This window comes from Globicephala melas, chromosome 19 (genome assembly GCF_963455315.2).
Source record: "Globicephala melas chromosome 19, mGloMel1.2, whole genome shotgun sequence".
NCBI lineage: Eukaryota > Metazoa > Chordata > Mammalia > Artiodactyla > Delphinidae > Globicephala > Globicephala melas.
This window is the reverse complement of record NC_083332.1, coordinates 14,195,304-14,217,566: the sequence shown is the minus strand read 5'-3', so window position 1 is coordinate 14,217,566 and position 22,263 is coordinate 14,195,304. Positions and strand designations below refer to the sequence as shown.

The window sequence follows — 22,263 nt, the reverse complement described above, 5'->3', positions numbered from 1 at the left end:
ATTTGGGGATATGTACATATATGGCAAATCTGTAAAGAAAACCATGGGAATGACTAAATTCAGGTGATGGTTAACTTTATGGGAGATGGGGGAGGAGCATCTAGGACACTTCAGGGACTTCCCTGGTGCTCCAGTGGGTAAGACTTTGAGTTCCCAATGCAGGGGGCCCAGGTTCGATCAATCGTTGGGGAAATAGATCCTGCATGCATGCCACAACTAAAAGACTGCATGCTGCAACTGAGAGTCTGCATGCCACAACTAAGAAGTCCACATGCCACAACTAAAAGATCCCACATGCCACTACTAAAGATCATGCACGTGGCAACGAAGATCCCGCGTGCCGCAACTAAGACCCAGAGCAGCCTAAATAATAAATAAATAAATATTTAGGATACTTCAAAGGAACTGATAATAACTTTTTCTTAAGCTGAGTGGTAGGCCCACAGAATTTATTTTCATTCATTCAACTGTACTTATGTTCATATATATATATGCTTGTGTGTGGAATTCTAAGTTAATAAATAGGCTCAAAATGAAACAGGATGAAAATATGAAATAGCTGAGCAACTGTATTACTGAATTCAAGCCAAGGAATTCTCTGACACAACCCAAAGAATTAAAGGAATACAAGAAGCAAGAATATAAACCCAGAGAATGTATTCAGGAGAACTTGATGAAGATAAAACTAGAAAATAATGACATAGAAAATTAAAAAAAAATACAGTTGACCCTTGAACAACACAGATTTGAACTGTGCAGGTCCACTTATACATGGATTTTTTTCAATAAATACGTGCTATAGTACTACATTATTTGCAGTTGGTTGAATCCTCAGATGTGGGACCTAGGATATGAATATGGAAGACCCACTGTAAAGTTATACACAAATTTTCAATTGCACAGAGGGTCAGGGCCCCAACCCCAGTGTATTTCAAGGGTCAACTGTACAACCAAAACTAGTTTTTAAAAAAATGACCAAAATCTTGTCATTTGAAAAGAGCAAGGGTAGACTTTTGCTTACATACAGTGAGTAGGTCACATGCATTTATTTCCCATCACTATCCAAAAAGAGATGAAAATAACAATGACAACAACAAATGTGAAGACAAAACTACAAAAAATAAGAAAATTCAAGGAACTCTGGTATGAAAGAGCTTATGACCAATTTACAAATTCCCTGAAGGGCCCAGGTTCCACAGAAAAGGACCTTCGTGAGGTATGGATCTGGAAGTAGAGGACTGGTTGAAAATTTATACACAAACTCATTGCCCTGATCTTCCCCCTCTACAGTTAACTTTTCTCCCTTGTCTAAAAAGTACATTTGATCTCTGGATAAATTGATTTTGAGAAGATGTAGAGGATGCACAAAGAAGGGCAGACAGACACAGTTAGAATGAGTAATAACCACAGTCTGAAATCTTCTTAAGCTTCTTTCCCTATCCTGGTACCAGTCTCCAGCAACTCAACACATAACCTTCACAGGCAGGAAACTGGAGGAGTCCTCTAAGGAGAAACTAAAGAGCAAAGAGAATAGAATTCTGGGGGTGTCCCAGAGAAAAGATTGCTTCTGAAATCCATCAGTCGGCAGGCTCTAACTCATGACTCAAAGTAAGGATTACCACGTGGTTGAGAAAAGCACCTAAATGAAAGACAGAGAACAATTCAAACAGGAAAAGGGAATTTGGTCATAACAAAGACAATACATGTAGCTAAGAGAACTTTAAATAAATAATATTTACATAATTGACTATCCTACCTATCACATGCATAATATTATTATATATTATTCATATAATTATGAATCAAATATAATGAATATAATATATATACTATATATAACATTAATATATAATTTCATAAATATCAGAGAAGATATTGCATTCCTAAAGAACAGTATACTATATAGAAAAAAACCATGAGAGAGCTCTAGGAATTTAAAAATATGACTTATTAAAAATTAAATAGAAGTAGAAGATAAAATTCCTAGAGTTGAGTAAAAAGACAGAGAAAATAGGAAGAAAACATTTAGAAGTTTAAGCCATGTAAGTTCCTTCAAATAATTCCAGTGAGAGCGAGGAAAGAAGGAAAGAAAGAAAATACAGAAAAATTTTCCAGCCCAGAAGTACATGAGTCTCTAGAACGAAAATATCCACCTGACACCCAGCATTAAAAAATTTTAAAGAGGGATTTCCCTGGTGGTCCAGTGGTAAAGAATCCGCCTTCCAATGCAGCAGGACGCTGGTTCGATCCCTGGTCAGCGAACTAAGATCCCACATGCTGCGGGGCAACTAAGACCGCATGCCACAACTACTGAGCCCATGCACCTCAGCTAGAGAGCCCGCATGCTCTGGAGCCCACGTGCCACAACTAGAGAGAAGCCCATACGCCGCATGGAAAGATCCTGCATGTTGCAACTAAGACCCGACACAGCCAAAAATAAATTTAAAAATAAATTTAAAGATCCACACCAAGGAACAAAATTACAAAATTTTAGTACATTGTGTGATATATATCACCCTAAACGTTCCAGGAGGGTTGGGAACACAGATTACACACAAAGAAATAGAAAACAGATGACAAGCCTTTACAAAAGCAACATTAGCTATTGTAAGATTTTATCTGATGTTACGCCTTCAAATTCTAATTTATAGTAGAATTCTCACCACAGGCAATAAGTGAGATTGCAATAAAGGTATTTTCAGACAGTAAGAACTTAAACATTTACCTCAAAGGCATGCATTTGAACGAAGTTGTTGGAGAGAGGCAATCAGCAAAAATGAGAAACATACAAAATTAACAAGACTTGGAACATAGGAATTCAATTCCCGAAAAGGGAGAAGGGAAGTCTTACAGAAACCCTGCAGTCCAGACTGGAGCTACAAGATGATGGCTGTGAAAGAGATTCGGCAAGGGGGAGAAGAAGTATCAGATAAGTTTGAACATTTGGAAAAATCATTGCTTAGAGTTTGACACTTTGGAGGGGTGGGGAGAACATTTAGAAAAGTGTAGCAAGTACATATACATATAAACCAAGTCAGCTAAATCCACAATAAAAAAAATTGTGTAAAAAATATACTTGGCTCTGAAGCACAAAAATATATAATCAGTATATAAATACCAAATACCGCTTTAACCAATAACTGTGATATAGTCATATTTGGAAGTGGTAAAGGGAGAGGACAGGGTGGGAGGGTCTTGTTTTAAATGAGGTTTGAAGTTTTGATCATTAAACAGGACATTTTAATTATTTTAACCACTAAAATGAGACTGATTTTTTAAAATAAATTTATTTACTTATTTTTGGCTGCATTGGGTCTTCGTTGCTGTGCGCGTCTTTCTCTAGTTGCAGCGAGTGGAGGCTACTGTTCGTTGCAGTACATGGGCTTCTCATTGCAGTAGATTCTCTTGTTGCGGAACTCAGGCTCTAGCCTCGTGAGCTTCAGTAGTTGTGGCATGTGGGCTCAGTAGTTATGGCACACAGGCTTAGTTGCTACGCAGCATGTGGGATCTTCCCGGACCAGGGCTCAAACCCAGGTCGCCTGCATTGACAGGTGGATTCTTAACCACTGCGCCACCAGGGAAGCCCAAGACTGATCTTTTAACGAACAGTGGTAAAAGGAATTTTTTATTACCTAAGAGTGACTAAGGACGTTATTGGGCTCCTATACAAATATATAATTTTTACTCCTCTTCATGTTACTATGTAGTCCTCATTTCTACATTTTGGTATGGGTCCAGGAATACATTATTATGATCCTATCATAATAAAGGAGATAATTTTGTCTCCTTTTCTCCCCAGTATTTATGCCTGAAATTATTTTACTTAATTAAGTGCCAGTCGTAATTCTGAAGGCACACCTAACCACCATGTAATTAATCAAAATGCCACACATCCAGCCTCATACACAGAAACAGCGATGCACAAGCGCAGACCCTGTGGAAAACCATAACCAGAGGCGTTGGCCTATCAAAACCATTCCAGAAATGATACACTGTGGAGCACAGCCACGTTCACGGATACACACAATCTCACGCACTTCACTAACCAACCGCGCAGACTTCCGGCTTCAGAGCTGGGCATAATCGTCCATTCTCTGCGGAGTCATCGCAGTACCCCATCCAAATAATTACACGCAAGAACAGCCCCACGCACAGAAACAACGCTGTCCAGATTACACACTCAGGCACACAGGCATCCAGCCGGCTCCGGAATCCTGGCCCCTAGCAGGTTTTACCGCCGCGTTCCAAACCCAACAGCTCCCTCTAGAAGAAGCGAAGGAGCACACGCACTCCTTTTTGCGCCTGCGCACTAGTGACTGTGCGAATTCCCGGCAATCTCCGGGAGGGGCGGGTCGCGGAGACGATAGCCAATGAAAAAAAAGCCAGAGACCAAGACACTTCCCGCAGGGTAGCAGGCCGGAGTCGGTCTCAGCCTGTAATTCGAGGGTTAGTGTTCAGGGTTCTGAGGTTTCCTGGAGCCTCCTCGGCCTTTCACCGCCTCCTACACGCTTGGAGGAGGCGTGGGACTTGCGTCTGACAGAGACAGGCACTTCCCAGAGCCCCAGCGTCACAGCCTTGGGAAAGAGCTGTTCTCCTATGCCTATTCCATTGGAGTGTGGTGAGATGGGAACCCGTGCAGCCGCAGCTTTTCTCGGACACCTGTGTTTGGGAGGGGACAGGCGGGCACTCCGGAGACCCGACTGCGCATGGGAAGCAGAGAGTTTAGGGCATTTGGGGTCTAGAGTCTTCTGCCGCTCTATGTTTCCCCCCAGGGTTCCACCAGGTTGGTGCAGGTTGACCTCGTGTTAGGCTGCACCCTGCAGGTCTGCAAGCCTTGTAGTTGCCCAGCAGCGGGTTGCAAGAAAGAGCATGGAGACAGCGGTAGAGACATCAAGGGTTTATTGGACAGGAAATCTTTCAGCTCTGAAGCAAAGGCCCTGGGGTGATACCCCACTGTGTATGGCAGACATCAGGCAGGACACAGGCAGTAGTCTTCCTCTGGGAGAGGAGAAGGAGGAGGAGGTTACCAATTATTGGGGAATTGATGTCAGGTGGGCTCATTGGTTTCCAGGGAAACCAGTAGAAGAGTGTGTCCCTCATTGCCCCTTTGGTTAACAACCATCACTGGGGCAGGTGTTGCCCCTTGATAAACTAGCATGGTGTAGCCATTCTGGTCTTGAGCTCAGACAGCAGTGAGCAGTGGCTTGAAGTGAGATTTTAGTTCCCTGCCCAGGATTTGGACCTGGGTAGCCCAAAAGAAAACCAGGAATCCTAGCTGCTAGACCACCAAAGGCTAGGGGCTAGAAGCGAAGTTCCCCTGGCTCTTGCCTCATTTGAAAAATGAATTTCTCAAGGAGGCAGAAACAGGTACAAAGTTTATTGTTAGAGACACAACACAACAAGTTGGGGAGCACACGGAGAAACAGTTTGTTTATTTAAGACAGAAGCAAGATAGAGATATGCACCCAGAGAGAAAGGGTGTGGGTGTCCTCCCTAATGAGGAGAAGCGCAGTAGAGAGGAGGTCAAATCATTGGGGCTCGTGCAAAGACGAGGAACAGGCACCCTTGCTCACTCCCTGAGAGGAGCTGCTTTGGTCCTTAAATGGGGTAACAATGGGAGCAGATCCATGGGTTGGGTAGGAGGCGTAGCCTAGGTGGTCAGCCCACCCCCTTGGTGGTGCTGTGTACCACGCTTTTGCTCCCAGCCCCTCAGAAACGGCAGTTGGTTTGTGGCTTTTTGTATTTTTGTTCATAATTGCCCCAACTGCGTGTGTGTGCAGTTATTTTTAGTCCCTTAGTTTCATTGTATTCCGTTGCTCAAGGAGATGTCTGTCCAGGTGCACGCACTCTGGGTCCCAGGTCCCAGCCTATCTCAGAAGGACCCATAGGACATTTCTGGAAAAACGAAGGCAGTGAACGGCCTCAGGGGTGACCAGCTGCAGTGTCAGAACTGCAGCGTATCCAGAGCTGTGAACCCAGACATTCTAGTCTTCTACTTTCTTTGCGTGCATGTGAAAGTGAGGGGCAGAGATGGTAGTGGAGACTGGGTTTTGACCAATCTTCAAAAAGACCAGATATCTCAGGCAACCCTTTCCCTGGCTACTGCCATTCTCCACAGAAGTCATGTGAGGAGAGAATTGCTGCTGTACATCAAAAAATCAAATTCAAGGTGAGTTTGTGCTTCCTCTTTGTTCCATGAAATGCATTTCGTTTTTCAGTATGTGGAAACATCTGGTGTCCTCCTGAAACATTTTCATTGATTTACCCTTAAGTTTTCCTTCCACAGGGAAAGTCACAGGTCCTGGGGATAGATCCCATTCCCCAGTGCACCCAGATGTCCTTCTGGTTAATTATTTGCATTTTGCAAATAATTTAATTCTTCCTGTTGACTCTCTTTTATTAAACATTTCTTAGGCTGTAGAAATGCAACTCTGGAGGATAATAGACTATTATTTTAGACAGTGATTTATTAATGAAGAGAATATACCTGCTTGGAATCACACACTGGATATTCTTAATCTTCTACAAAGGCTTGAGATCAAAAGCAAATAGGGTAGGAGATGGTTTGACTCATTTCAGTCAGTGACAAGGACCTTGCTTTGTGAAACTTTTAAGAGTACAAATGTAATTGGTGGTTTGAGAGGTCTGTTTCAACTAGGGTGTAGATCCCACCACCACTCTACTCCAGAATACCTAATGGTATTTTTTGTAGTACTGGCCAGGTCTGCTTCCTGGTTTGTCAGCATAACTTTGTTTCAGGTCACATTTTTGTGTGATGTGTGAGCAGTATGGTATAATGGCTAAGAGTGTGGGTCTAATACCTGGGTTAAAATCCTAGCTCTAACGCTTGCTAGGTGTGTGAGCTGCTTGGGTAGTTTATTCAACCTCTCCTTGCCATAGTTTCTTTTTTTTCTCCAAAATATTTTGTAAAGACTGTTTTTTTTTAAGAGCAGTTTTAGGTTTACAACAAAATTGAGAGGAAAGTACCGACATTTCCTATATATCCCCCGTCCCAATACATACATAGCTTACCCCATTATTAATAACCCCCACCAGAGTGGTACCTTTTTTTTTTTTAAACCAAGGATGAACGTACATCAACGCATAAGTCACCCAAAGTCCGTAATTTACCTTACTGTTGTACCTTCGTGTTGTACTTTCTGTGGTTTGGGACAAATGTATAATGACATATATCCATCATTCCAACGTCATAGAGTGTTTTCATTACCTGAAAAGTCCTCTGTGCTCTGCTGATTCATCTCCACCCACCCCCCACAAACACTGATCTTTTTATTGTCTCCATGGATTTCCTTTTTCCAGAATATCATATAGTTGGAAGCAGACAGTATGTAACCTCTTCAGATCAGCTTCTTTCACTTAGTACTGTGCATTTAAGTCTCCTTCCTGTGTTTTCATGGCTTGATGGCTTATTTCTTTTTTAGCACTGAATAATAGTCCATTGTCTGGAGGGACCACAGTTTATCCATTCACCTACTGAAAGTCATCTTGGTTGTTTCTGAGTTTTGGCAATTATAAGAAAGCTGCTGTAAACACCTGTGTGCAGGTTTTTGTGTGAATATGTTTTCATCTACTTAGGGTAAATACCAAAGATCTTTATTACTGGGTTGTATGGTAAGAAAGAGTATGTTTAGTTTTGTAAAAAAACACCAAACTTTCTTCCAAGGTGGCTATGCCATTGTTTCTTAACTGGAAAATACCTACCGTGTAGCATTATTATGAGGGTTAGATGAGTTACTAGTGTAAAGTCCTTAGAATAGCCCCTGGCACATACTAAAAGCTCAGAAAACACTGCCTGTTATGATGTGGTAATTCTGGGTCATTCCCCTTCAGCTTTCTGCAGATCAGGAACAATGACAGTGTAAACTTAAATTTCTTGGCACTTGCAGGTAAGAAAATGAAGCAAATGCCAAAGTCCTGTAGAGTGACATTTAACTCTATGCCATTTACCTTCCTTTATGGGATTCCAGGCAAAAACTGAATCCTTGATTTCCCCCCACACACATTTATTGAGATATACTTGGCATATAACATTGTGTAAGTTTATGGTGTACAGTGTGAAGATTTGGTAAATGTATACATGGTGAAATGATTACTACATAGTTAGCTCTGTGCGTGTATGTGTGGTGAGAACGTTTAAAATCTACTCTTTTAGCAACTTTCAAGTGTACAGTACAGAATTGTTAACTATAGTCACCAAGCTGGACATTAGATCCCCAGTTAGATCTTCTAACTGGAAGTCTGTACCCTTTAACCAACATCTTCCCATTTCCCCAGTGCCCTAGCACCTGGCAGACTCCATCCACTTTTTGTTTCAATGAGTTTGGTTTTCTTAGACTCCACATATAAGTGAGGTCATACAGTATTTGTCTTTTTCTGACTTATTTCACTTACTGTAATGCTTTCAAGGTTCATTCATGTTGTCCCAAATGACAGGATTTCCTTCTTTTTTCGGGCTAATATTCCATTGTGTGTGTTTATATCTATATATAAAGAATATGTGTTGTATGCACATATCACATGTACATTTAACCCATTTTCTTTATCCATTTATTGGTGGACAGACAAGCTGGTTGCATGTTTTGGCTATTGTAAATAATGCTACAGTGAGCACCTCTGCGAACATGGCATTGCGAGCGGTGCGGAGCGTGTGGCCCGTGGTCTACAGCCTGTGCGCCGTCTCTGCGCCCAACGCGCCCTGCCCGCCGCGGCCCTGGGGACTGCGGGGCGGGCGCCATCAGGGCGCTGCGCACCGGACCCGCTCTGCTGTCGGGTCGTAAATTCACAGACAAACATGAATGGGTAATAATAGAAAAAGGTGTTGGAATAGTGGGAATCAGCAATTTTGCACAGGAAGCTTTGGGAGATGTTGTTTACTGTAGTCTGCCTGAAGTTGGGACAAAATTGAACAAACGAGGAATTCGGTGCTTTGGAAAGTGTGAAAGCTGCTAGCGAACTATTCTCCTCTATCAGGAGAAGTAACTGAAATTAATGAAGCTCTAGCAGAAAATCCAGGACTTGTCAACAAATCTTGTTATGAAGATGGTTGGCAGATCAAGATGACGCTCAGTAACTCTTCAGAACTAGATGAACTAATGAGTGAAGAAGCATATGAGCAATACATAAAATCTATTGAGGAGTGAAAATGGAACCCCTAAATAAACTAGTTTGAAACAACTTAATCTAGCATAGTTGTCTTAAATTAATGGTGGATAGATTTTTAAAAAGAACCTTTTAGCAAAAGAAACTACTTGCAACAATGTTGCCTGAAGAAAATACCCCTTAACTGCCTAATGACTTCAGATAAACACCACATCTTTTTCACAACACCCTATAATTTTTTTTTATTTTTATTTTTTGCGGTACGCGGGCCTCTCACTGCTGTGGCCTCTCCCGTTGCGGAGCACAGGCTGCGGACGCGCAGGCTCAGCGGCCATGGCTCACGGGCCCAGCCGCTCCGCAGCACGTGGGATCCTCCCAGACCGGGGCACGAACCAGTACCCCCTGCCTCGGCAGGCGAACTCTCAACCACAGCACCACCAGGGAAGCCCCTCAACACCCTATAATTTTTAGGCTAATCTCCAGTTATAATATTTAGAATTCCTGAAATTATCTGTGGTAAAACTAGTTATAAAAATTATGTAATTCAAGGATAACATTGTTATCTTAACCTTGTATAATATTGTAACTTGCTTACAGCCATCCCTGGATTTGGGTCAAAATACTCAATGAACTTCCCACTGGAAATAAATGGCAGTGGGGAAAAGTTGTTTAGTTGTATAGTGTCCAGTGAAGAACATTACTATCTTAATTTTGCAGTATACTGTGTTTGCTTGTGCTACTTCTATACAGTGAAGCAACAGCCTTGCAGGAAAATAAGAAACAGTTTAATAATAAAATATTCAACTTCTTAATAAAAAAAATAATGCTGCAGTGAACGTGGGGGTACAAATAAATCTCTTTGAGATAGTGATTTCATTTCCTTTGTGTATATACCCAGAAGTGGGATTGCTGGATCATTTGATTGTTCTATTTTTAAGTTTTTGAGGAACTGCCATACAGTTTTCTATAATGGCTGCACAAATTTACATTTCTACCAACAGTGTACAAGGGCATCCTTTTCTCCACATCCTTGACAACACTTGTTATCTTGTCTTCCTAGGGATAGACATTTCTAACAGGTGTGAGGTGATATCTCATTGTGGTTTTGATTTGCATTTCCCTGATTAGTGATGTCAAGCATCTTTTCACATACCTGTTGACCATTTGTATGTCTTTGGGAAAATGTCTATTTAGGTCTTCTGCCTTTTATTTATTTATGTTTTGGCTGTGCTGTGCAGCATGTGGGAATCTTAGTTCCCCAGCCAGGGATTGAACCCATGCCCCCTGCAGTGGAAGCACAGAGTCTTAACCACTGGAAGGGAAGTCCCTTCTGCCCATTTTTTAATCAGATTTTTTTCTCTTGAGTTGTATGTGCTTCTTATATGTTTGAGTTATTAATCCCTTATCACATGTATGGTTTGCAAATATTTTCTTCCATTCTGAAGCCTGCCTTTTTATTTTGTTAATGGTTTCTTTTGCTGTGCAGAAGTTTTTTAGTCTGATGGAGTCCTACTTGTTTATTTTTTCTGCTGTGGCCTGTGCTTTTGGTGTCATGTCCAAAATATCATTGCCAAGGGAATTCCCTGGCAGTCCAGTGGTTAGGACTCCCCACTTCCACTCCTGGGGGCCTGGGTTCGATTCCTGGTTGGGGAACTAAGATCCTGCAAGCTGTGCAGTGCAGCCTATATGTATGTGTGCATGTGTGTGTATATGTGTGTGTGTGTGTGTATCATTGCCAACACCAGTTTTCCCAGTGTTTTCTCCTAGTAGTTTTATGTTTTCAGGTCTTACATTTAAGTCTCTAATTCAATGAATTAGAGACTTAATTTTTGTTAGTGGTGTAAGATACGGGTCCAGTTTCATCCTCTTGCATGTGAATATATCCAGTTTTCCCAGCACCATTTATTGAGGAGGCTTCCTTTCCCTACTGTGTATTTTTGGCTCCTTTGTCAACTATTAGTTGACTGAATATTTGTAAGTTTATTTCAGAGCTCTTAATTCTATTCTGTTGGTCTATGTGTCTGTTGTTATGTCAGTATTAAACTGTTTTGACTAGCTATGTAGTATAGTTTGAAATCAGGACATGTGATGTCTCCAGCTTTGTTGTTCTTTTTCAAGATTGTTTCGGCTATTCAAGGTCTTTTGGGTTCCATACCTATTTTAGAATTGTTTTTTCTATTTCTGTGAAAATGCCAGTGGAATTTTGATAGGGATTGCATTGAATCTATAGATAGCTTTGGGTAGTATGGACATTTTAACAATATTAATTCTTCTGATCCATGAACGCAGAATATCTTTCATTAATTTGTGTCTTCTTCAGTTTCTTTCATCAGTGTCACAGTTTTCACTGTACAGATCTCTCATTTCCTTGGTAAAATTTATTCCCAAATATTTTCTTGTTTTTGATGCTATTTTAAATGGAATTGTTTTCTTTATTTCTTTTTCAGATACTTCAGTGTTAGTGCATAGAAATACAACTGATTTTTGTATGTTGGTTTTATATTCTGCAGTTTTACTCAATTTGTGTATTAGTTCTATCAGTTTTTGGTGGAGTCTTTAGGATTTTTCTACATATAAGTTCATGTCATCAACAGACAAATTTTACTTCTTCAGTTTTGATTAGGATGCTTTTTATTTATTTTTCTTGCCTGATTGCTCTAGCACTTCCAGTACTATGTTGAATAGGATTGGTGAGAGAGGGCACCCTTACATTTTTCCTGCTCTTAGAGGAAAAGCTGTCAACCTTTCACTACTGAGTATGATATTTGCTGTGAGTTTGTTGTATATGGCGTTTATTATTTTGAGATATATTCCTTCTATACCCAGTTTTTTTTGTTGTTGTTGTTTTTTGGGGTTTTTTTTGTGGTACGTGGGCCTCTCAGTGTTATGACCTCTCCCGTTGCGGAGCACAGGCTCTGGATGTGCAGGCTCAGCGGCCATGGCTCATGGGCCCAGCCGCTCCGCGGCATGTGGGATCTTCCTGGACCGGGGCATGAACCCGTGTCCCCTGCATCGGCAGCCGGACTCTCAGCCACTGCGCCACCAGGGAAGCCCTATACCCAGTTTTTTGAGAGTTCTTATCATGAAAGGAATTTTAATTTTGTCAATGCTTTTTCTGCATCTAATAAGGTGATCCTGTGATTTTTATCCTTCAGTCTATTAATGTGGTATACCACATTTATTGATTTGCATCCCAGGGGTTTATTCTTACATTCCAGGGATAAATCCCACTTGATCAATCCCACTATGATCCTCTTAATGTACTGTTGAATTGGGCTTATTAGTATTTTGTTTAGAATATTTGCATTTATATTCATCAAGGATATTGGCCTGTCATTTTCTTTTCTTGTAGTGTCCTTATCTGGCTTTGGTCTCAGAGTAATGCTGGCCTTGTAAAATGAGTTTGGAAGTGTCCTTTCCTTTTCCATTTTTGGAATGGTTTGAGAAGGCATGACATTAACTCTTCTATAAATGTTTGGTGGGATTCACTACTGAAACCATCTGATCCTGAACTTTTCAGTATTGGGAAGTTTTTTGTTTTTTTAAAATTATTTATTTATTTATTTGTTGCACTGGGTCTTAGTTGCAGCAGGCAGGCTCTTTAGTTGTGGCACACGGGCTCCTTAGTTGTGGCATGTGAACTCTTAGTTGTGGCATGCATGTTGGATCTAGTTCCCAGACCAGGGATTGAACCCAGACCTCCTGCATTGGGAGTGCAGAGTGTTAACCACTGCGCCACCAGAGAAGTCCCAGTATTGGGAAGTTTTTGATAACTGATTCAATCTCCTTACTTGTTAGTGGTCTATTTATATTTCCTATTTCTTCATGATTTAGTATGGGTAGGTGTATGTTTCTAGGATTTATTTCTTCTAGGTTATACAGTTGTTTCTGTATAATTGTTCATAATAGTCTGTTATCTTTGATATCAGTTGTAATGTCTCCTCTTTCATTTATAATTTTGTTTGAGTCCTCTCTTGTTGAGTATAGCTACAGGTTTCTCAATTTGGTTCATCTTTTCTAACAACCAATTCTTAGTCTCATTGATTTTTTTTCTGTTTGCCTTTCTAGTGCCTATTTCATTTCTGCTCTTTTGATAAGATTTTGCTCTTCTGTCTGCTACTTTAGTCCTACTCTGTTCTTTTTCTAGTTCCTTGAGATGTAAAGTTAGGTTAATTATTTTGGATCTTTCTTTTTTCTTAATGTAGGCATTTATCACTATAAACTTCCCTCTTAGAATTGCTTTTGCTGCATCCCACTTGCTCAGTTCTCTTAATGAATAATATGCAAAAAGGAGCATACTTATTAATTTAAAGGAGACCAGGACTTCCAACTAGTCAATTAAACCTCTGTGTGTGTAAGAAGGAAATACTAGTAATCCTCATCTGATTTGACAAGCCTTATACGTATTTACACCTTAAAGATTATAGAGATGTCACTAGAATAGCAAATCACCAAGATAGTCATTCAGAATTTCTTACTTTTTTAGAGATGTGAGGTTATTCTCATAGATTTTAGCAATAATCTCTGAAGTCCAGGTATCTTACAAGATTCCATGATAGGAACAACAATTCCAAGGATATATTTTTAATAATATTAGAAAACATAGTAAGGTGCTTATAGTTACAAATATTCACGTGCTCTGTATTGGACAGGGTAACAAAGCTAAGCCTTTGTTAATATTCTCTATTTGTCATTTTATCACATCAGAAATTTTATAAGGTAAGAATGATATCTCTTTCATTGTAAATTCTAAGGTTGGGGAGGGGACATCACCTTTTTCTTCTGAGAAACTTTTTTGCTAATATTGTTAATTAAATAGGTTTGCATTCTCCAGACAGATCTCTGAAATTTATTAATTAGTATTATTAGACATGGCTATCAAATCCCACAGAACCTACAAAAAGGATTCTTGGAACTAATAGAAATTTTAGCAGGATCACAGAGTACAAAATCAGTATACAGAAGTCAGTCATGGACTTCCCTGGTGGCGCAGTGGTTAAGAATCTGCCTGCCAATGCAGTGGACACGGGTTTGATACCTGGTCCAGGAAGATCCCACATGCTGCAGGGCAACTAAGCCCGTGCACCACAACTACTGAGCCTGCGCTCTAGAGCCCACAAGCCACAACTGTTGAGCCCATGCACCACAACTACCAAAGCCCACGCACCCTAGAGCCTGTGTGTCACAACTACTGAGCCCATGTGCAACAACTGTTGAAGCCTGTGCACTCTAGGGCCCGCATGCCACAACTACTGAGCCTGTGCTCTGCAACAAGAGAATCCACCACAATGAGAAGCCCGTGCACTACAGCAAAGAGTATCCCCCACTTGCTGCAACTAGACAAAGCCCGTGCACAATAATGAAGACCCAATGCAGCCAAAAAAAAAATTTTTTTTTAAATAAAAAAAAATTTTTTTTAATTTAAGAAAAAGTCAATCATCTTTGGGACTTCCCCAGTGGTCCAGTGGTTAAGAGTCCACCTTCCAACGCTGGGAGCAGTGGTTCAGTCCCGGTTGGGGAACTAAGATCCCACGTGCCGTGCAGTGTGGCCAAAATCTTTTAAAAATAAAAAATTTAAAAAACAGTCATTTTTTCTATACTAGCAATGAACACCTAGAAGTTGAATTTAAAAAAACAATACCTATATGTGTATGTATAACTGATTTACTTTGCTGTACACGTGAAACTAACACAACATTGTAGATCAACTATACTCCAATAAAAATTTTTAAAATATAAACATTTTTAAAAAGACATACTTAGGAAATTTCAAGTATTCGATACAGTATGGTTAACTATAGTTGACGTGCTGCACATTATCTCTCTAGAATTTCTTCATTTTGCACAACTAAAACCTCGTACTCCAGTTATTTGTGTTAAATGTAGATTCTGTTCATGTCTTGAAAATATTAAATATTTATATTCAATAAAATATAAGTTAAAAAAAATAAAAAACAATACCATTTTCAATAGCAACCCAAAAGGTGAAATGCTTAGGTATAAATCTAACAAAATATTTACAGAATCTATGTGGAGAACTACAAAAGAATGATAGAATTCAAATACCTAAATAAATATATTTATTTATGTTTTCACATATAGATTTTTTCGTGAATATTCAAAGCAGTTTTATTATCACTGGACAAAAACTATAACTCAAACGTCCATCAAAAAGTAAACGGATAGGGCTTCCCTGGTGGCGCAGTGGTTGAGGGTCCGCCTGCCGATGCAGGGGACGCGGGTTCGTGCCCCAGTCCGGGAGGATCCCACATGCCGTGGAACCGCTGGGCCTGTGAGCCATGGCCGCTGAGCCTGCGTGTCCGGAGCCTGGGCTCCACAGCGGGGGAGGCCAGGGCAGTGAGAGGCCCGCGTACCGCAAAAAAAAAAAAAAAAAAAAAGGATAAAGACATTTTTGTACATCCACAAAATGGAATACAAAACAGCAACATAAAAAGGATGAATGTCAAAATAATTATGTTAAATTTAACAAACAAAATACCACTTATATAAAATTGTTGAAAATTTATACTAATATGTAGTCACAAACATCAGTTTTTGCTTGGGGATAAGGAATAGAAAGGAGGATATATACAAAAATGCACCAAGAAACTTTTGCAGGTGATGAATACATCCATTATCTTGATATTTCTGCAGGTATATACACATGTAAAAACACAACAGACTACACTTAATTTTTTGGCTGTGTTGGGTCTTTGTTGCTGTGCACAGGCTTTTCTCTAGTTGTGGTGAGTGGGGGCTACTCTTCGTTGCAGCACGCGGGCTTCTCATTGCAGTGGCTTCTCGTTACAGAGCATGGGCTCTAGGCGCGTGGGCTTCAGTAGTTTTGACACGTGGGCTCTGGAGTGCAGGCTCAGTAGTTGTGGCACATGGGCTTAGTGGCTCCACGGTATGTGGGATCTTCCCAGACCAGGGCTCGAACCCATGTCCCATGCATTGGCAGGTGGATTCTTAACCACTGTGCCACCAGGAAAGCCCTATTTTTTTTTAAATTTTTATTTTATACTGGAGTATACTTGATTAACAATGTTGTGTTAGTTTCAAGTGTACAGCAAAGTGATTCAGTTATACATATATATGTATCTCTTCTTTTTCAAATTCTTTTCCCGTGTAGGTTATTACAGAATATTGAGCTGAGTTCCCTCTGCTATACAGTAGAACTTTGTTGGTTATCTGTTTTAAATATAGTAGTGTGTGTATGTCAATCCCAAATTCCCAGTTTATCCCTCCCCCACCACATATAGATTTTTATTCATGTATTGGATCACTCAATATTGTTAAGGTGTCAGTTCTTTCCAATTTGAGCTATAGATTTAAGTCAATTCAAATCAAAATACCAGAGTCTTTTTTGTAGATATCAACAAGTTGATGCTAAAATTTTATGGAAAGGCAAAGGAACAGAAATAGCCAATACAATTCTGGAAAAAAAAGTTGTAGGATTCACATTATCTGATTTCAAGACTTAATGTAAAGCTACGATAATCAAAGCAGCATGTTATTAGTGAAAGAATAGACATATAGATCAAGGGAATAGAATAGAGACTCCAGAAATAGACTCATATCTATATGGTCAATTGATTTTTTTTTTCAGTATAGCACGAAGGCAGTTCAATGGAGAACGGCTAAGTCATTTCAAAACATGATGCTGGAATAATTGAATGTCCATATGCAAAAGGATAAAAAAAGTAACCCTGACACAGACCTTATCCCTTAATAAAAAATTAACTCAAAATGAATTATAGACCCACATATAAAATGCTATAAAACTTAGAAAATAGGAAAAATTCTGCATGGCTTTGGGTTTAGCAGTAAATCAGGTATTTTGTAGGATATTCATCAGTTTGGATTTATCTGATGTTTTCTCATGATTAGATTGAATTGATAGATTTTGAAGGGAAGAATACCTCAGTGGTGATGTACCCTCTTCAGCACATTACATCAAGGGATACAATATGTGCTATTACTGGTGATGTTAGCCTTGATCACTTGGTTACGGTAATGTCTGTTAGATTTTCCATTGTAAATTTACTGTTTTTCTCTTTGGAGTTAATAAATTTGGGGAGATACTTTGAAGCTACATGACTATCTTTTTTCTCATTAAACTTTCATTCACTGATTTTTAACATTAATTAGTGGATCTTGCCTGCAACAATTAAAATTGTGATTAGCTAATGATGATTTTTTTACCTTCCTTATTTCTTCTATATTTACTAATAAGAATCCTTCTATAAGGAACTGTTGTTCCTACCTCATTTATATGTGTGTATGTCATTTATATGTGTATGGGTCCATAAATATTATAATACACATACAGACAGATACACAATCCAACATTGTTATTGGGGGGTGTCAAATTGTTCCTTTAGCCTTCAGCAGCTATTCTATTTTTTATTCTCTTAATTTTTATTTCATATTGGAGTATAGTTGATTTACAATGCTGTGTTAGTTTCAGGTGTACAGCAAAGTGATTTAGTTATACATGTACATATATCTATTCTTTTTCAAATTCTTTTCCCATTTAAGTCATTATAGAATATTGAGTAGAGTTCCCTGTGCTTTACAGTAGGTCTTTGTTGGTTATCTATTAAAAAAAAAAAAAAACTGGTATAGGGAAGTTTATAGCAGCTTTATTCATGATTGCCAAAACTTGGAAGTAACCAAGATGTCCTTCAGTAAGTGAATGGATAAATGAACTGTGGAATATCCAGACAATGGGCCACGTGGCATGAGTGGTCTAGTTCCCTAAGCAGGGATCAAATTCATGCCCCCTGCAGTGGAAGCATGGAGTCCTAACCACTGGACTGCCAGGGAATTCCCTAGTTATCTATTTTAAATATAGTGGTGCATATATGTAAATCCCAAACTCCCAGTTTATCCCTCCCCACAACCTTTCCCCTTTGGTAACTGTAAGTTTGTTTTCTAAATCTGTGAGTCTGTTTCTGTTTTGTAAATAAGTTCATTTGTATTTTTTTTTTTTTTAGATTCCACATATAAGTGGTATCATATGGTATTTGTCTTTCTCTGACTTACTTAGTATGGTAAACTCCAGGTCCATCCATGTTGCTGCAGATAGCATTATTTCATTCTTGTTAATGCCTAAGTAGTATTCCATTGTATATATGTACCACATCTTCTTTATCCATTCATCTGTCAATGGACATTTAGGTTGCTTCCATGTGTTAGCTATTGTAAACAGTGTTGCAGTGAACATTGGGGTGCACGTATCTTTTCAAATTACGGTTTTCTCCAGATATATGCCCAGGAGTGGGATTGCAGGATCATATGGTAGCTCTATTTTTAGTTTTTTAAGGAACCTCCATACTGTTCTCTACAGTGGCTGTACCAATTTACATTCCATCCAACAGTATAGGAGGGTTCACTTCTCTCCATACCCTCTCCAGCATTTATTATTTGTGGATTTTATTTATTTATTCTTGGCCGTGCCACACGGCATGTGGGATCTTAGTTCCCTGACCAAGCATCAAAGCCATGCCCCCTGCATTGGGAGCTCAGAGTCTTAACCACTGGACTGCCAGGGAAGTCCTGTTTGTGGATTTTTTGATGATAACCATTCTAACTGATGTGAGTTGATATCTCGTTGTAGTTTTCATTTGCATTTCTCTAATAGTGACGTTGAACATCTTTTCATGTGCTTCTTGGCCATCTGTATGTCTTCTTTGGAGAAATGTCTATTTAGGTCTTCTGCCCATTTTTGAATTGGGTTGTTTGTTTTTATGCTATTAAGCAGCATGAGCTGTTTGTAAATCTTGGAGACTAATTCCTTGTTGGTCCTGTTGTTTGCAAATACTCTCTCCCATTCTGTGGGTTGTATTTTGAAAAAGATACTGCTGCAGTTTGTCAGAGAGTGTTCTGCCTTAGTTTTCCTCTAAGAGTTTTATAGAAACTCACATTTAGATCTTTAATCCATTTTGAGTTTATTTTTGTATATGGTGTTAAGGAGTGTTCTAATTTCATTATTTTACATGTAGCTGTCCAGTTTTCCCAGCACCATTTATTGAAGAGAATTCCTTTCTTCCATTGTATGGTCTTGCCTCCTTTGCCATAGATTAATTGGCCATAGGTGCGTGGGTTTATTTCTGGGTTTTCTATCCTGATCCATTGATCTACATGTCTATTTTTGTGCCAGTACCATACTGTTTTGATGACTATAGCTTTGTAGTATAGCCTGAAGTCAGGGAGCCTGATTGCTCCAGCTCTGTTTTTCTTTCTCAAGATTGCTTTGGCTATTCAGGGTCTTTTGTGTCTCCATACATATTTTAAGGTTTTTTTGTTGTTGTTCTAGTTCTGTGAAAAATGCCACTGGTAAGTTGATAGGGACTGCATTGAATCTGTAGATTGCCTTGGGTAGTATAGTTATTTTGACAGTATTGATTCTTCCAATCCAAGAACATGGTATATTTTTCCATCTCTTTGTGTCATCTCCCACTTCTTTAATCAGTGTTTTATAGTTTTTAGAGTATGGGTCTTTTGTCTCCTTGGGTAGGTTTATTCCTAGGTATTTTATTCTTTTTTGATGTGATGGTAAATGGGATTGTTTCTTTAATTCCTCTTTCTGATCTTTTGTTGTTAGAAATGCAACAGATTTCTGTGTTTTAATTTTGTAACCTGCAACTTTACTGAATTCATTGATGAGCTCTAGTAGTTTTCTGGTAGTGTGTTTAGGATTTTCTATGTATAGTATCATGTCATCTGCAAACAGTGACAGTTTTCCTTCTTCTTTCCCAATTTGGATTCCTTTTATTTCTTTTTCTTCTCTGACTGCCATAACTAGGAATTCCAAAACTATGTTGAATGAAAGTGGTGAGCATGGACATCCTTGTCTTGTTCCTGACTTTAGAAGAAATGCTTTCAGCTTTTCACCACTGAGTATGATGTTAGCTGTAGATTTTTTGTATATGACCTGTATTGTGTTGAGATTTGTTCCCTCTGTGCCCACTTTCTGGAGAGTTTTTATCATAAATTGGTATTGAATTTTGTCAAAATATTTTTCTGCATCTATTGAGATGATCATATGGTTTTACTCTTCTATTTGTTAATGTGGTGTGTCACACTGATTGATTTGTGGATATTGAAAAATCCTTGCATCCCTAGGATGAATCCCACTTGATTGTGGTGTATGATCATTTTAATATATTGTTGGATTTGGTTTGCTAGTATTTTGTTGAAGATTTTTGCCTATGTTCATCAGTGATATTAGCCTGTAATTTTCTTTTTTTGTGATATCTTTGTCTGGTTTTGGTATCAGGGTGAGAGTGGCCTCATAGAATGAGTTTGGGAGTGTTCCTTTCTCTCCAGTTTTTTGGAATAGTTTCAGAAGGATAGGAGTTAATTCTTCTCTAAATGTGTGATAGAATTCGCTTGTGAAGCCATCTGGTCCTGGACTTCTGTTTGTTGGGAGTTTTTATTTTATTTTATTTTATTTATTTATTTTTGGCCACATTGGGTCTTCGTTGCTGCTCGCAGGCTTTCTCTAGTTGCAGCAAGTGGGGGCTCTTCTTTGTTGTGGTGCGTGGGCCTCTCATTGTGGTGGCTTCTCTTGTTGTGGAGCACAGGCTCTAGGCATGCGGGCTTCAGTAGTTGTGGCACTTGGGGTCAGTAGTTGTGGCTCGTGGGCTCTAGAGCACAGGCTCAGTAGTTGTGGCACACAGGCTTAGTTGCTCCGTGGCATGTGGGATCTTCCAGGACCAGGGCTCAAACCCGTGTCCCCTGCATTCGCAGGCGGGTTCTTAACCACTGTGCCACCCGGGAAGTCCCTGTTTGGGAGTTTTTAAATCACGGTTTCAATTTCAGTACTTGTGAGTTGTTCATATTTTCTGTTTCTTCTTGGTCCAGTCTTGGGAGATTGTACCTTTCTAAGAATTTGTCCATTTCTTCTGTGTTGTCCATTTTATTGGCACATAGTTGCTTGTATTAGTCTCTTATGATCCTTTGTATTTTTGTGGTGCCCATTATGACTTCTCCTTTTTCATTTCTAATTTTATGGATTTGAGCCCTCTCCCTTTTTTTCTTCATGAGTCTGGCTAAAGGTTTATCAATTTTGCTTATCTTTTCAAAGAACTGGCTTTTAGTTTCATTGGTCTTTGCTATTATTTTCTTCATCTCTGTTTCATTTATTTCTGCTCTAATCTTTATGATTTCTTTCCTTCTACTAACTTTGGGGTTTGTCTGGTCTTTCTCTGGTTGCTTTAGGTGTAAGTTTAGGTTGTTTATTTGAGATTTTTCTTGTTCCTGAGGTAAGTTTGTATTGCTATAAACTTCCTTCTTAGAACTGCTTTTGCTGCATTCCATAGGTTTTGGATCATTGTGCTTTTGTTTTCATTTGTCTCTGGGTATTTTTTGATTTTGTCTTTGCTTTCTTCAGTGATCCATTGGTTGTTTAGTAGCATGTTGTTTAGCCTCCACATGTTTGTGTTTTTTACAATTTTTTTCTTGTAGTTGATATCTAATCTCACAGCATTGTGACTGGAAAAGATGCTTGATATGATTTCAGTTTTCTTAAATTTACCGAGGCTTGCTTTGTGGCCCAGCGTATGGTCAATCCTGGAGAAAGTTCCATGTGTACTTAAAAAAAATATGTATTCTGCTGCTTTTGGATGGAATGCTCTATAAATATCAGTTAAGTCCATCTGCTCTAATGTGTCATTTAAGGCCTGTGTTTCCTTACTGAGTTTATGTCTGGATAATCTGTCCATTGATGAAAGTGGGGTGTTAAAATTCCCCACTATTATTGTGTTACTGTCGATTTCTCCTTTTATGGCTGTTAGTATTTGCCTTATATATTGAAATGCTCCTGTGTTGGGTACATATTTATTTAAAATTATTATATCTTCTTGGATTGATCCCTTGATCATTTTGTAGTGTTCTTCTTTGTCTCTTGTAACAGTCTTTATTTTAAAGTCTATTATGTCTGATAAAAGTATTGCTACTCCAGCTTTCTTTTGATTCCCATTTACATGGAATACCTCTTTCCATCCCCTTACTTTCAGTCTGTATGTGTCCCTAGATCTGAAGTGGGTCTCTTTTACCCACATATATGGGTATTGTTTTTGTATCCATTCAGTGAGTTTATGCCTTTTGGTTGGAGCATTTAATCCATTTACATTT

At 39.2% G+C, this 22,263-nt stretch overlaps 1 long non-coding RNA gene and 1 pseudogene across 1 annotated transcript in view; both read left to right on the top strand.

Annotated features, from left to right (window-relative positions):
- The first annotated feature begins 4,397 nt into the window (after positions 1-4,397).
- LOC115862667 (uncharacterized) overlaps positions 4,398-22,263 on the top strand; it is a 41,940-nt gene continuing 24,074 nt past the window's right edge. Inside the window, exons 1-2 of the long non-coding RNA XR_004043166.2 lie at positions 4,398-4,618; positions 6,119-6,169. This is a non-coding gene — a long non-coding RNA (uncharacterized lncRNA). The remainder of the gene's footprint in view (positions 4,619-6,118; positions 6,170-22,263) is intronic.
- Positions 8,643-9,161, top strand: LOC115862649 (glycine cleavage system H protein, mitochondrial-like; annotated as a pseudogene).